This window comes from Microtus ochrogaster, chromosome 7, assembly GCF_000317375.1.
Source record: "Microtus ochrogaster isolate Prairie Vole_2 chromosome 7, MicOch1.0, whole genome shotgun sequence".
Classification (NCBI taxonomy): Eukaryota; Metazoa; Chordata; class Mammalia; order Rodentia; family Cricetidae; genus Microtus; species Microtus ochrogaster.
Genome location: NC_022014.1, coordinates 18,457,162 through 18,463,161, shown reverse-complemented (window position 1 = coordinate 18,463,161; position 6,000 = coordinate 18,457,162). Strand labels below are relative to the sequence as shown.

At 42.3% G+C, this 6,000-nt stretch overlaps 1 protein-coding gene across 1 annotated transcript in view; it reads right to left on the bottom strand.

Annotated features, from left to right (window-relative positions):
* Window positions 1–6,000, bottom strand: part of Myo1d (myosin ID) — a 298,766-nt gene that overhangs the window by 98,526 nt on the left and 194,240 nt on the right. The gene's annotated exons all lie outside the window — the stretch shown is intronic.

Genomic DNA, 6,000 nt, shown 5'->3' with positions numbered 1-6,000 from the left:
AAGCTCTGCATATGCGCCTCTCTCTCTCTCTCTCTCTCTCTCTCTCTCTCTCTCTCTCTCTCTCTCTCTCTCTCTCTCTTTTCCTGTCCCCATCAATAAAAACTGAGAGAGAACATGTCTCAGATACTACATTTCAAGGAAGATTTTTAAATGCCTATGGCCTGAATTCAGCAATAGAATCACTGAGTGCTGAAACTACAATAGCAGAAAGACCGCTTTGTCACTAGCGTGATAATAAGAAAAAAAAATCCTGAAAAATTCATTTGAAACCTTAGCACCTATATTTTTCCAAATTTATTTTCAATATAGACAGAAATTTCCGAATTATCTAATTTTGCTAAGCAGTTTCTTTGTTAGAACAGGCAGAAATATAAATATTTGCACAAGATGTTCAAAATAATGGAGCTCTCAGGGCTTGCAGAGAATTAATTAGGAAGGTAGATTTATTACCTAAATAAATAAATAAACCCGAGTGCTATTCAGAGTGTGACATTAAGGGATTATAAACTTCCATTAAAGAGGACTAATAAATATAGTGTTTTAAAGGCTTGAGGGGGATCCAGAAGGGAGAAAGCTAGCATACGCCAGCTCAGGCAGTGCCAGACAACAGCTGATTGCCTCTGTTGGGGTTACTATGGAAACGCCTTCCCTTGGGACACTGCCAGGAGGAGAGGGTGCTTTAGAAATGGTGGTGGGGAGCAGAGCAGGCTGGTGGATGGATTTCAACAGGGCTCACCTCCTGTACACGTTAAAAGGACAATCAATCTCCCAAACAGAAGGAAATCTTTCTAGCAAGCCACGTCAAACAGAGTAATAAAGCACGGAGCCCGGCGTAATTACAGCCCATTGAGCTCTACGGAACCTGCACATCAGTTCAGATAATTGTCTCTTTCCTCTTCCCTGTTTGTTTTGTATTTCACACAGAACCAAAGGAGGGATGAGCGTAATTAATTGGCTTCTTCCTTAACCCTCAAGCCTATACTGATAAAAGGGTCTATATCAAAACAACATTAATGGGCAGAGTCAAACATTTTCAGACTAATTCACCAGGCAAAACTAACATTCACCAACAAAAGGAGGGCGAAAGAATTTCCGTGGCACTCAGGCCAAGTGTTTCAGCTTATTCAAAAGCAGCAAGCAGATTTAATGCTTATGTAAATTATGCTTAATCTCGGCAGCCTCCTTCCCGAGCGCTGGTCTGGGTGCACCAGTGTCTACACGAACCTGAATGACAGAAGCATTTATTTATTTACTTAAACAACATGCCATAGCCACGGAGAGCAATCTTTTCCATCAACTTAACCTTGATTTCCCAGGATAATTCTCAGAGGCAGAGGTGGTGATCAAAGCATTGGACTCAGCATCGCTAACTATGCAGGTAATGTAATATCTTTCCTTTGTTCTCCTATCAAATAGCAGCAACCACAAGCCTCTCAGATTCACAAAATCCTCAACTCCTGACTGCACTGTCCCTTGCAAAAATCTGAACCTTTTTGGACAAATGCATTGGAGCTAGCGCTCTAATTTGAAAGCACAGTATGCAAATATGGCACAGGAACGTGCCCGCGAGGGAAGACGCTGATTTGATAGCAACACAGATTGCAGCTGGCTGAACCTCTAACCCATGCCTGCAGTGTTTGTGCATACAAAGCCACTTAGCTACTAAAGGAGTCACCTGCAACTTAAATGCTTCTCTCTCAGATCACTTTTACTATTATGTGACTATGTCATTGCGGGGACAGTGTTTGCTGAAAATATTCTCGAGGCTCTGCCGTGATGTCCTGTTGTTATCTTTCCTGGGATGATTGACCAGAACCACTGTTAAATGACAAATCGGTGTACAGTGCTTGCTAGTCAGAGGGGGGGGAAAGGTGCCAAATGCATCTTTAAATAAATTTGCTTAGGTTTATAGATAAAAAAAAGTCTTTACCACCTTAATACAAACCAACAGAGAGTAGGGAGGTGGTTCTTGTGGTTAAAGATAGAGACTTAGTGAATACTGAATTATATATTTTAGGGTAATAAAAATATATTATATAGCTATACACATATTAGAATGGTGAAATATCACACAGTGAGAATGTGAAGAAATAGGCACCCTGATTCTGCTTAGAATACAAAACGGCACAGCCATGTTGGAAGAAAACTGGCAGTTCTTACAAAGCTAAGCTGAGTCTTATCTGTGACTGAATAAGTGCACTCCTAGGTATTTATTCAACTGTGTCAAGATAGTAAATGCAAAAACACATTGTGGGATCTCCAAATAATAGAATATGCGTGTGGTGGTTAGAAAGAAAATGGCCCCCAAAGGGAGTGGAACTATTAGGAGATGTGGCTTTGCTGGAGTGGGTGTGGCCTTGTTGGGGGACGCATGTCCCTGTGGGGATGGACTCTGAGGCTTCCTATACTCAGGATACTGCCCAGTTGACTTCCTGTTGCCTGCAAGATGTAGCAGTCTCAGCTCCAGCACTATGTCTGTCTGCACGCTGCCACGCTCCCCGTCATGACGATAATGGACTGAACCTCTGGAACTGTAAGCGAGTCACTCCAATTAAAAGCTTTCTTCATAAGAGTTGCCATGGTCATGGTGTCTCTTCATAGCAATAGAAAACCCTACCTAAGACAATAGTGAAAAAATAGGAGCCACCGGCCACAGAAAGACACAGGGAGCCTTAAATGCTTATTGCCAAGTGAAGGTCCAACTGGAGGGACAGAACAGTCAGTGGTTCCCATTGAGTAGAGGAGAATCAACAGGTCGTGCCCGAGACTGCATGTGAGTGTCTGTGCCCCTCCTGACAGGCTTCCCTGTGTCACCAGCTTCAACTCCTCTCTCTTCCTGTGCTGTGGTGAACAAGAGTTAGGTTGGAATGGGGTGAAGTCTGTATTGGCTTGCAGTGCCGTGGATCAATCTAGGCCTCTCACACGCATGTCAAGGACTTTACTATTGAGACACAGCCCCAGCCAGATGGTATGAACGTTAAAGGAAGGGACCTGGGAAATTACTGCACTCTTAGAATTCATAAAACTGTGCCCAACTGTAGTAAGAATAGTAATTGGTGCAAGGATAACCAGTAGACTGATAGACCATGGTACAGAAGCCAGAAAAGGACACGTGGAGCACTGAATTTACGGTAGGTGTGACACTAACGAGTACTGGGGAGATGAAATCTCCTCCCCACGGAACACACACATACTCAAACACCATCAATCACCATCTGGGAAACAACACCACTAAACGACATATGGCTTTAAGAAGACCTCACAACAGAAATTAAAACAAGGCTAGTATCACATAAAAAGCAAAATTCAGCTCAAACCATTCTTAAATATGAACATATATAGCCCCAAAGGCATTTAAAAATATTTTAAAACTGAAGCACTTAAAGGCCCCATATCTAAGAGAGCTAGAACGTGAACAACCTAAAGACAATAAAATATACTCAGGCTTAACATTTTGTCATATTTACTTCAAGACCAAAAATAAAACAAAACTTTATGCTACATTTGGAGGTCCCCCTTTGTACCCAGCTTTGGAGGAGGCAGCCACTCCATCGTTCTGAAGTTAGTTCCTCTCAGAAGCAAAGACTGATGAGCAAGCAAGGTTGATCTGGGAGGCCACAGACAATGGCAAGGAAGAGGGACCTAGGTCAGAAGAGAGGCAGCCACTCCTGTGGGCAACTGCAGTTGGCTCTGCAGGGAAGCGCTGGAAGATGATCCTGGTAATGAGAAATGGAGCTGGGGTAGGACACCCCCACACCCATTGCTCACTGCATCTCCATCTATGTGAGGAAGCAGGGGCTCCAGCTGAGGCAGAGGCCTGAGAAAGATGAAGGCTGCTGGAAATTAGGATGGCGTGCGCAACAATGGCACGGGGATACAAAGTGACATGGGTGGACCCCTGAGAACATCCGCAACACTGGGGATCCGTCCCTCAGAGCTCTACCTTCCTAGAGTAGTAGTTAAATGTCATCAGCTTTATGATATGATGTTGTTAGTTCCATTGACAATGTTTATGGGAAATGACTATAAATGTAAACTTGTTTTACAGTTTTTATTTATAGTCAATGCAAAAAGGAAGATGGGGGCTAGAGCGACAGCTCAGTGGTTAAGAGCACATACTGCTCTTAAAGATCTGAACACACACATCGGGTGGCACACAACTCCCTCTCTGGACTCTGTGGACACCAGGTATGCATATGCACACATTCATACAAAGATACACACTTATATACATACATAAAAAAACTCTAAAAATAAAAAAGACATTTCAGTTTAAAGAGTTGTTTAGCTATCTTTTTGAATTTATATCATGACCTTGATGGGTTCCCTTTAACAGGAACAAAGGCAAAGAAATAAATCCCATACCATGATTTATTTTTGTTTGGCTTCATACTTCCTTAGACTTTGACAAAGTATAATTTTCTCCCTCGTCTGCCCTCCTCTCCCTCCTACTCTAAGTCTGCAAGCTGTTAGGCTTAAATTGTGGCTGATATATAAGATTGCAGGTCTTGGCTAAGAAGGTTATATACCATCTAAAGTCTTTTCTTAGCTTCAATCCATTGGCCTTTCTATTGAAAAGAAATGAGGTGTACGTGTGTGGTAGGGTGGGGGCGAGAGGGAAGGGCACCACAGTAAGTCAAATCCCAACCCCAATGACACAGGCTATTCATAAATGCAGGAGTCATTCAGCACAGCCAGGAAAGCTTGGTCCCTTTTGTCCCTTACCAAAGGAGCTCAGAAGTCACAAATTGAAGCCATGAAACAATATGCTTCCTATTTCTTTTTCCAGGGACCAAAGGGACTTAAAATAATCTTTAGTAATACTCCTCACAGACCCTAGCACTGCATAAATGCAGAGTCCCTATTTAAGAACTAGTGGACAGAAAAATCGCCCCACAGAGAAGACCCAGTAGTTTATTAAAAGCTTTCTACAGAATCAGTGCAGACACATGTAAAACTAACACTGTTAAACAGGAAAAAAAAAATCTGAGCCAGATGTGGTGGTGTACACTCTGAAGGTTCATATCAACTCACAAGACAAGCAAGACCCTGTGTCAAAAACAACAACAACAAAATGAAATTTCATATTGAGATTCAGGAAGATAATCAACAAATTTCACGTTTCAGAACAAAGTGATTATAGATTTGAAAGCCCAGGTATAATGGTGAGCTACAGAGTGGACTCAGATCAGAAATTATACAACCAATAAATTAATGTTGTGAAATACATTGGTAAAAAACTGACTTTTAGGAGCTACACAAATCTCATATTTAAAATAGTAGTAGTTGGGGCTGGGGAGAGGGCTTAGTAGTTAAAAAGAGAGAGAGAGAGAATAAGTAAAAGTAGTAATTTCCTACTGATTTTTCTACTTGATTTTTATAAAAGTAGAGCTGGGAGCTAGCTCAGTCAGTACAGTGCCTGCCACACAAGCATATAGACCTGAGTTCAAGCTCCAGAGCTCACATAAAGAAGCTGGACACAGTGGTGAGCATTTATAATCCCAGCACCGGGGAAGTGGAGACAGGAAGATCCCAGGGGGCTCACTGGTCTGCCAGCCTAGCCTAGTTGGTGAGCTCTAGGTCAGTGAAACTCTCGATGGTTCCTGTGGAATGACACCTGACTTCCACGTGTACCCACATGGACACAATGCATCATGTATAAGGACAAGCACATTTGAACAATATGTTACAGTAGGAATAGATGTCACAGAGAACCGCTGTTAAAAAATGCTTTAGTTACTCTATCGGAAACTCTGAACCCAGAACAACTTCTCTGTGTGTATGTGTGTGTGGTTTTTGAGGCAGGGTTCCAACAGCTTTGGCTGTACTGGAACTCACTTTGTAGACCTGATTGGCCTTGAACTCACAGAGATTCATCTGCTTCTGCCTCCAGAGTGTTGGGATTAAAGGCTTGTGCCATCATGCTTAGCGCAGAACCATTGCTCTTAGCCTTAAAATTTTTTTTAGTTACTTTATCAGAAACTTGGAATCCTTTTATAG